Source organism: Salvelinus sp. IW2-2015, unplaced genomic scaffold, assembly GCF_002910315.2.
Source record: "Salvelinus sp. IW2-2015 unplaced genomic scaffold, ASM291031v2 Un_scaffold1775, whole genome shotgun sequence".
NCBI lineage: Eukaryota > Metazoa > Chordata > Actinopteri > Salmoniformes > Salmonidae > Salvelinus > Salvelinus sp. IW2-2015.
Window position 1 is genome coordinate 94,408 of NW_019943151.1, and position 10,964 is coordinate 105,371.

At 48.1% G+C, this 10,964-nt stretch overlaps 1 long non-coding RNA gene across 1 annotated transcript in view; it reads left to right on the forward strand.

Moving 5' to 3' along the window:
- The window catches only part of LOC139024677 (uncharacterized), a 29,031-nt gene extending 27,643 nt beyond the window's left edge, over positions 1–1,388 (forward strand). Inside the window, exon 4 of the long non-coding RNA XR_011476012.1 lies at positions 1,270–1,388. This is a non-coding gene — a long non-coding RNA (uncharacterized lncRNA). The remainder of the gene's footprint in view (positions 1–1,269) is intronic.
- Positions 1,389–10,964: the final 9,576 nt, after the last annotated feature.

Sequence of the window (10,964 nt, forward strand, 5' to 3'; positions counted from 1 at the left end):
GGCGATAGCCTGTATCAGTACCAACACACACTGTACTGTACACCAGGCAACTATCTGTACTCAGTGACCAACCACCACCCTGTACTGTACAGCCAGGCGACTAGCTCTATCAGTGACCAACACAACCACTGTACTGTAACAAGCCAAGGACTAGCTTTCAGTTGACCACCACACACTGTACTGTACAGCCCAGGCGACTAGCTCTAAAGTGCCAACACCACTGTACTGTACAGCCCAGGCGACTAGCTCTATCAGTGACCAACACACACTGTCTGTACAAGCCAGGGGACTAGCTCTATCAGTAACAACCACACTGTACTGTACAGCCAGCGACTAGCTGTATCAGTGACCAACACACACTGTACTGTACACGCAGGGACTAGCTTCTCAGTAACCAACACACACTGTACCTGTACAGCCAGCCACTACTGCTATCAGTACCAAGCACACACTGTACTGTACAGCCAGGCTACTAGCTGTATCAGTGACCAACAACACACTGTACTGTACAGCGGCTTACTAGCTGTATCAGTGACCAACACACACTGTACTGTACAGCCGGCGACTAGCTGTATCAGTGACCGCCAACACACACCACACACTGTACAGCCAGGCGACTAGCTCTTATCAGTGGACCAACACACACTTGTCTTGTACAGCCAGGGGACTAAGCTCTATCAGTGAACCAACAGCACACACTGTACTGTACAGCCCAGGCGACTAGCTGTATCAGTGACTCAACCACTACAACCTGTACTGTATCAGTCCAGTGAACATAGCTTTATCAGTAACCAACACCAACCTGGTACTGTAACAGCCAGGCGACTACTGTATCAGTGACCAAACACACACTGTACTGTACAGCCAGGGAGCTAAGCTCTAACTCTCAGTGACAAACACACTGTTACTGGTACAAACCAGGCGCGACTAGCTGTATCAGTGACCAACACACACTTGTACTGTACAGCGGTTTTTATCATAGGTACACTTCAACTGTGAGAGACTGAATCTAAAACAAAAATCCAGAAAATCACATTGTATGATTTTTAAGTAATTAATTTGCAAAGTACAAGTAGGTAAACCTGCAAAATCGGCAGTGTATCATATACTTCTTCTCCCCACTGTATATATAGTGCATTACTGTTGACCATTTAGGATGCATCCTCAGATGGGACACCCCAATCCTATTTCCCTTAATAGATAGGGCTTATGAGCTCATTTGGCCTGTATTTATCCATCTTAACGGCGGTGCGTTTCTCCTCTTTCCAGACGATAGTGTCAGCCATGAGCACCTTGATACCCCCAGTCACTCTAGCCAACCCCGAAGACCGGTTCAGAATCGACTACATCGAAAGCATAGCTCCTCTCTCGGACTTTGACTACACACAGGTAAGATGGCTGTTTAGGTTTTCATTCAGGTGTGTGTGTGTGTGTGTGTGTGTGTGTGTGTGTTTCTGTGTGTTTCTGTGTGTGTGTGTTTCTGTGTGTGTGTGTTTCTGTGTGTGTGTGTGAGCCTGGTGTGATTCAACAGTTGTTATTTTAATTTAAAAAATATATATGTATGTTGACCCATTTTTCCTCGGGAGGCTCTGTGGTCAATAGTTGTAATGGTCAACTATGCACAGTAACTTAGAATAATTAATTTTGTACAGTTATTATCAATGCCATTTTGTTAGTCATTTATTTTCCATTTCTTTTAAATAGTCTTTGCTACTAGCGCTATAATTTAGCTGTGAGGAAAGATTGGAAATGTTGTTGAACTTTTGATTGTCCTTAATCAACAAAAATATAACAGATTAAATATAAAACTAAAAAAAAGATCTAAAATTTTGTCAGTTTATGGAATGGAGTTGCCTCTCCCTTTTAGTTCCCCACGGACTTGTCCTAAAGGGACCCTGTTTCCTACATAGGGCACTACTTTTGACCTGGGCCAATAGGGCTGTAGGTCAAAAGTAGTGCACTCGATAGGGAATAGGTCGCCCCTTTAGGACACGCCTCTGCTGTGTTTTGATCCGGGCTCTGATAGGGTCTTGTCACACGACCAAATGGAATAGGCTAAACGTCATGTTTTTCCATGTCCTCTTTCAGTCGCTGCGGTGTTGTGAATGACCAGGTGTTTCTGTACTGGTTGACAACCTGAGACGGGGCAGGACTGTAGCAGGTGATGCCCGTTTTAAAGCTGGGGTCACGGGGTCACGGATATACTGTATTAAGACTTGCACAGGTTCTCAGTTGATTCTTGTCAGGTGAACAGAGGGTTAGGCCTGGTTCCTGTCAGGGGAACAGAGGGTTAGGCCTGGTTCCTGTCAGGGGAACAGAGGGTTAGGCCTGGTTCCTGTCAGGGTAACGGGGCAGAAAATAAGCCGCCGTCATAACGGCTGAGAAAGCATCGCACCATTCTGGTCATTTTCATGATAACTCTTTTGGCTATTAATTTTCGTATTCGATAGACGGGTAGTTTAATGGAAGATATGAAGTTTGTCTGGGCAACAGCGAAACTGAAGATCAAGGCATCGACGAAAAGGCACACAAGAGGCGAAGTAAAAAATTGAAAAACAAGTTGCATAAAAGAAAGACAAGAATATAAGCGACGCACCGGTGTGTTATGGGCTAGGTTTTATTAAACGAGATGGCCCGACACTGTGTGATTCTTAAAAATATGCATTGTCGTTTACCCTACACTTACGCTAAACCATCTCTTTTCGGCACAGACAATCCTCGCCATCATGTCATGCTGGTGGATATTGATGGAAGCGCAGACTTCACGCCAAAATAAAATACAATTTCGTATAAACAATATCTTATTCATCTATACTTTGTGAACGGTAAGCGCCGGAGAGCAAGATGACCCCTTTATCGTTCGTTACATCAGCAACACATGTCGCTAACCGTGTCTGTCCTCTCTGTTCCCCGCTTACCATTTCCTCACGGCAAGGGCGGGGAAAGAGTCCGCGAGAAAAAGCACTGTTGTGAAAGCAGATGAGGATCTACACGTCAATCCCCACTGGTTTTACACAAGCCAGACGTGAGTAACATGTTATCCACTGTTCACGCACAAAAGTCATACTGAACCTAAATCCATTAAGAACATCATAGGTCCCAGATCAAACTAAGACAATACTAATATTTTACGACTAACCCATATCTCTTGATATCATCTATCAGGAGACTCCCGGCGTGGTGAGGTGAAGACTACAAGACACGAAAGTATTTTTCCCATCTCGGCCATACTCAGTAGAGCCTCCACCCCTGATACAGTCACGACGCCAAGGCGAAACACTGAGAATTCTTAATCATGAGCTGCATACTACACACTCCGACCTCCGACACGACCCAGGCCCAAGCCTAGCTGTCACTCCACGTGACCAACCACACGGGTCGCAACTCCGCGACACGCCGCCGCGCACAACTAGCTGATAAGTCAGTGCATCACACACACACACCGCATCTGTATATCCGTATTTAAGCCCACGCAATCCTACGCAACTGTATATCAGCTGCCACCCAAACACACACTGACATCCTGCACACCCCAGCACCCCTCGCGACGATTAGCCTCTATCAGTTGACCAGAACACAGCGCTGTACTAGTAACGCCAAGAGACATTACAGCCTGTCAATCAGTGACCAACACACACCGTCACCTCGTACACGCAGCGCGACTCTCAGCCCTCACTACAGGTTTCGACTTCACACACACAAGACGCCCCCTCCAAACACTGGGACCCCTGTACATAGCAGGCAGCGCCGTGACCTCTATCAGTGACCAACAACCCACCCCCACCACCTCCCCCCACCCCCCCCCCCACCACCATGTACGCATACACCAACAGCCACCCCTCAGGGGATCTAAGGCGCTAGACAGTTAACCAGCACACCATACGTACTGCGACAGCGCACCTGAGCGACTAGCTGTAAAATGACGCCAACCACGTTCACAATGTCTCCTGCTATCACGCCGCCAGGGGACTAAGCTAACTGAGTCAAGTAACACAACACACACACTGTACTTGTACAGATCCGAGGCGAAATAGCTCGTATTACTTAGTGGACCCGACAACAGGCATCTGGTAGCTCGTACCAGTCCAAGGCTACTAGCATGATCAGTGAACACCAACGACACACTGTACTGGACAGCCCAAGGACCCTATCTGTAGGCTGTATCAGGACCACAACAAGCACATGCTGTATTCTGGTAGCAGCCAGTGCGACTAGCGTATCAGGTGACAAACACAGTCAGCATCGTGTTAGCAGCCAAGTGCGGAGCGGTAATCTCTGATCATGTGACCCAAACATAGCCCACTGTATACTGTAGCAGCCAGAGGAAGACGTAGCTCTAATCCAGTGACGCAGCACAACACTCGTCATCTGTACCCCAGCCCAGACCTAACGCGACTAGCTGTATCAGCTGACCCTTAACACACACTGATAATAGACACAGCGGGCGGGACTGCAGCTCTACTCAGTGAACGGCAACACACACACTGTACCCTCTGCCTCACCGAAAAAAGTGCGACTAGCTGTATCAGTGACCCCAACCACCCACTGCTACCACTGCAATCCACACAGCCATGGGGCACCCTCAGCTCTATCAGCTCGCGAACCCCCACACCACTCCCAGCAATCTACAGCCATCCCTCGGCGGCCCCCTGCCTATCGCACGAGTGTGTGGTCATTTCACACGTCCCTGAGCTCGGCACACGGGCCCCGCAGCGACGAACTGTACTAGTGACCCGCAAGACCGGTCCCCACTGCGACAGTTCCGCACCCCGCTGTACCCCGGCCGGGCTGTACGACATTGTATTCCAGCCACTAGTGCGACGATGCGTATCAGGACAGAGACACACGACTGGTAGGCGTTGGTACAGTCTCAGTCTAGCTTGTTAGCTGCGAGCAGTGCTGACGCAATCACACACGTGTTACTGTACTAGCCATGGGGACTAGCTCTGATCTGAGTTAAACGTCAATCACCTCAACTGTACACTGTATGTCAGCCTAGGGCGACTAGTCTGTATCAGTGAGAACACAGGCCCGCTCTCCCCGCCTCACACTCCCCCGTCACCACCACACGCTACACGTTATCTGTCCACGCGGGACTAGCCAATCTAGATTACATGTGACGCCAACACCACCACATGTACCCTCGCTACAAGGCTCAGGCCACTAGCCATCTACCTAGTGACTCCACCCCAACACATCGCTCATACTCCTGTACATTCCACGCCACGGCAAACTAGCCTCAATCCAGTGACCTAAAATCCACATCAACTGTACTGTCACCAGCCACCTGCCCGAACTAGCTCTATCAAGTGACGCAAACCACAATTCTCCTCACTGCTACTGTACCAGCCAGGCACTCCACGCTGTATATCCAGTGAGACCAACACACACTCGTACTTCGTACCGCCAGCCTACTTAGCTCTCATCTAGTGCCACCTCCACCACACTGTACTCCCGCCTACAGCCCAGGATACTACGTATCAGTGACCAACACATTAACACTGTACTGTACAGCCATGCTAACGTAGCTCTAATCAAGTGACAACCCACACACACTGACCCCCGTCGCTACACGCCGGACGACCTAGCTCTGTCAGTCGTACCCACAACAACACACTCGCCACCACCCCCCTGTACATCGCCCCACCCAGGCTATCTAGCTCCATCTCCAGTCTGACCACACCACCTTAACACTGTACTGTACACCCCAAACACAACCCTCACCACCAGTCCCTCCGCAGGCTACCTAGCTCTCATCCAGTGACCAACACACACACTGTACAAACTGCTCACCAGCCCAGCCCTCAGCGACTCTCCTAAGCTTACTCAGGACCCAACCCACACACACGTTACCCTCCGTACACACTGCCCCATAAGGCCACTAAGCTGTATCACAGTGATCCTAAAACACCCCCCCCACAGCTACCTCGTCATCCAGCAGGCGACTAGCTTGTACCATGATCGACACCCACACACATCCCTCCCTCCTAACTGATACACCGTACACATGCCCATGTAGCCTCACAATAGCCCTCTCATCCAATGCACCCAACACAGCCACAGTCACTCGTACAGCCAGCGCCCTACAATAGCTGCTCAGCTGACCAACACACATGATACAAGTACACCCGTCCCGCACCAGCCTGCCTATCAGTGGACCAAGCACACACGTACTCGTACAGCCCGCACTTTTCACTGTGCGTACCTAGCGTCTCTCACACGCTCGACCAACCACACCTTCCTTCCCCCCCTCCCCCCTGCTCCCTCGGTCCCTTTACACTGTACTTCGCTACTCATTCGCCCATGAGCCGACTAAACGCACTGAATCAGTGACCACACTATCACCGTACTCGTACATTGCCGCCCCCCCAGGCCGAACCTAGACTCTCTACCCAGTCGACCCACCATCAGACGCACTGTACCACCTTAAGCAGCGGGGACAACATAACTAAAGACTGTATGAGTGACCAATCACATCACCTGTACTGTGAGCACGCCATGTTATCCGCCACCGACTTTAGCTCTATCACTGAGGAATCTCTGTCTCACCTAAAATTGCAATCTTAAGACTCGCCTCCGTCTTGCTTGAACACGCCGACACGTATTCGCGGCCTGGCATATAGGCTTGCCGTCACGTGGAGGCACCCCCCCTCTCCCCCTAAACATTTCGATCGTCTCCACCATGACCGTCGCCTGAGCTATTATTCGTCATGCAGTAATCCATGTCCCCTTACTGCTTAAGAATCGATATCGAGTTAACTCATCAAAAGGCTATACATGGACTATTAAATTCCTCTGGACGAATAGGAACCCAAAGGCAACTATGGATACACCTGTTCTACTCGCTGCAAGGACATTCTGTGCCCTTCGTGTTAGAGCAGAGGTTCCGTCTGTCTGAGTTACATAGGACTACAGTTGTATTCTGGTAGACGATATCTTACTCGGTCTCGAGTTACATAGGAACTCACGTCTGTATCTGGCAGGAGATACCTCTTAAACTGTCTTGAGTACTAGGCACCTACAGTTGTACTGGTAGCAGATATCTTACTGTCTAGTTAACATATGTGTTATCTTATTGTGTTACCTCGGTCCGACGATATTTACTGTCTGAGTTTACAATAGGACTAAACGGTGTACGGTAGACGATATTTACGTCCGAGTGGTCTAATAGGACTACACCGGCCTGTACATGGTTCCAGACAACAACAACCGATAGTCTACTACGCCTCGAGTTATCATAGCGACTAAGCGGTTTTGTACTGCAGACAGACGATATCTTACACCTGGCGGGAGTTACATAGAGACTAGCACAGGCGGTGTAACGCACAAGGCCATTTGGTAAAGAGATAGCTTACCGGCCTTAGAGTTATACATAAGGCTAACCAAGGTTGTACTGAGAAGAGCCGATATAAACATTAACTAGCGCTAGAGATTAAAATATAGGATCTACAGTTGTGACGCTGGCTAGATGATGGAGCTATCTTAACTGAGACCATTGAGCAAAATCACTAATATGGAACTCATGCGAGGGAGTGAGGTGAAGCTGGATGAAGAAAGATGACAGTTGACTGACTGAGTATACGATAGCCGCACCAGCATTACAGTCCTCACAGGGGTCACGATAAAGGCCATATACGGACTCGAAACTAATGCACCTAACTACGCCACCTCCACACGGTAATTGCCATAAAGACTAGGTAAAACAGACTAAAGAGTACATTGACTGGCAGGGGTGTCTTGATTGGTTAACATAGGACTGCACACATGCGTGTACGGGATAAGAGGCAATCTCTTCTGTCCGTGAGTTACATAGGCAAGCAATACAAGTCAGACTCGGTAGAGCGGGATAGGTTACTACGCGGTTCACCCTATGTCTGAAGCTGATACCAGAGGACTACAGTGGTACTGGAGAGAATATCTTATTCCTGTACTGGCCTGAACCCACCGAATCTCGCGCTGTTTTAACACCAGGCTCACACTAGAACTGGAGCAAGGAACTACCGCATTTACCTCAAAGTGGGATCTTTAGGTACGATAGCACGTCCCAGGATATTTTGTGCGATGTTATCCTCCATTATATAAAGCCGTCCACCGGCATCATCAATCGATAAAATAGACCTTAGGCTAACTGTCCTCCTTGTAACAGAGAAAAAAGAATAACAAGAAAAATCTAAGGATAATTCGGAAGAAAGGTGAAGAGCAGGCATAGTGGTGAGGTAGGCAATAACACTGCACCTCGCTTTCCCCTCGCTATTTAGAAGATACTACTAAACACGACGTGGTTTAATCTCAGGTTGTAATTATGCCTGTGTCGACCCAAATTCCACCTATTCCTATATACTTACGTATCATATAACATAAAGTACGGAAGAGTCACCACACCAGTTTTGAGTACACTGGCCGATTTTGGCCAAAGTTTTAACTAGGCATACGGGCTCAAAGCATGTAGAGGTCCTGATAATAAATTTATCATAGGTAATCCTTCAACGTGGCAGCACCGAACGCGAACCAAAACACTTAAAAATAGCTCACGAAGAATCACGGATTGTAAAATGTAAGTCATTTGGACGAGAAGGAGGCACGTCGCAAAGGTACATATAGGCTAAGATCCTGCCGAAAGTCGGCAGATGTTACTCACCTCATACACCTTGCTATCTGCGCACCCACTGGTACCTAAGTATCCCGTGGCATAGGCTGCTCATGACGCATTGGACAATCGTCATGCCCGCCAGATAGAGGACAGAAAGCGGAAACCTCCAATCCTACTCTCCTCACACTTAATAGATAAGGCGCCTCTACTGAGCTCCATTCTAGCCTTGTACTCACTATCGCACCTTACTACCGGCGGTACACCGGCGCATTACACTTACAAATCTTAATACCCCAAGACCGAAAGTAGTCGCTCAAGCGATGCAGCACGTTGAACAGCTCACTCAGAACCCGCTCCCCCAATAATGCGAACAAAGGAACCCAGCAGGCAAGATCGGCGGTAATCAAGATCGCACTAAAGACCTCAGAAAGCACATAAGTATACCGCAAATACGAGAACTATTGAATACTAAACACAGGTAGAAGGATGGCCGATGTTAGGAATTTCAATTCTTAGGTAGATGAGTGTGAAAACACATTAGTATGGGTGTTGTGTGTGATAAAGTGTGAGCTGTTGTTTTTGTGTGTGGTATATACTAGTGATGCATCGTGTTGTTTTCAGTAGCTGTGATAGGAATATCATCTAGTGTGCTTGTGTGTAGATAGCACTAGGTGGATCAATACACAGTATGTTATTTAATTTAAAATATAGGTACCTCAAGGAATCACAAATGCTTGTAAACCATTATTTCCTCGGGAGGCTCGTGGTCAACTAGATTGTAAAGAATCGTCAAAAGAATAATCGGACAGTAACCTAGAATAATTAAATATGTAAGAAATAAATTAATATAGCATGTGTTAGTCATTTATTCTACATTCTTTAAACTACTCTTAAAGCATCAGCATGCGAGCAATTGCTATATACCCAACTATTAGCTGGTGAGCAATTATAATGTGAAACAATAGATAGGAATCCTTAGAAGAATTAAACTTATTGGACATTGCTACCGTAAATCAAACAACTAAAATAATAACATAGAAGATCTAAAAGATAATAATCAAAACTAAAAACAGTATGACACAGAAATAGAACCAATTATCTGGTTCAGTTTTATGGAATTGGGAGTATTGACCTACAATCCCATTCTATATAGACTGGCACTGCACTCAAGGACTTGATATCCTAAAACTGAGGCACGATTACATAGCTTATACGTACACAGGAGTCCACCATGAACACCTGGGCCAAACTAGGGCTGTAGGTCCAACAAGATCGCACGCGAATTTGGGAATAGGTGCCTGTTACGTATCTAGGAACCGTACTTCACTTGCTTAGGTTTATACCGGAGCTCCTCGATAACAGGGGAAGATCCTTGATCACAACCCCAGATTCAATAAAAACGACCCAAAAATCGGAAATAAATTAGAGCAAACGCATGTTTTTCCATGTCCTCTTTCAGTGCCGCTGGCGGTGTTGTGAATGAACCAGTGTTTCGTACTGGTTGACAACGCTGAGACGGGGCAGGAAACTTGTAGCAGGTGATGCCCGTTTACAGCTGGGGTCACCGGGTCGACGGATAGTGTCCGTATTAAGACTTTGCACAGGTTCTCGTTGATTCTTGTCAGGTGAACAGAGGGGTTAGGCCTGGTTCCTGTCAGGGGACAGAGGGTTAGGCCTGGTCCTGTCAGGGAACAGAGGGTTAGGCCTGGTTCTGTCAGGGGAACAGAGGGTTAGGCTGGTTCGTGTCAGGGAACAGAGGGTTAGGCACTGGGTCCTGTCAGGGGAACAGAGGGTTAGGCCTGGTTCCTGTCAGGGGAAACGAGGGTTTAAGGCCTGGTTCCCTGTCAGGGGAACAGAGGGTTAGGCCTGGTTCCTGTCAGGAGGAACAGAGGGTTGGCCTGTTCCTGTCAGGACCGGGGTAGGTTCTGTCAGGCGACAGGGGGTTAGGCCTGGTTCTGTCAGGGAACAGGGGGGTTAGGCATGGTTCTGTCAGGGGAACAGGGGTTACAGCCTTGTTCCTGTCAGGGAACAGAGGGTTAAGGTAGGCCTGCAGGATCGAGGTGCTGGAGCGGACCAGAGGTTACGCTGTTCTCCGGGGTTAGCGCTGGTTTGAATGGACGGTAACTCCGGTTACTGAGATTTACCCAAAATAACCACTCCCGTTTCCCGGGATAGTAATAATGCGAGATACTGATCTTATGTATTTTGATGAATATTAATGGACCGGAAAATGGAACTGGATTAATAGTGGATGTCTAAAAATCTGTCTTCTCTATGGTCTCTGAATCAACGCTCAGGGTGGGGGACAGACTCACGTCACTTCGGGGTGGGAGCAGACTGCCCGTCTCGGTCGGGGGACAGACGTGCCCGTCTC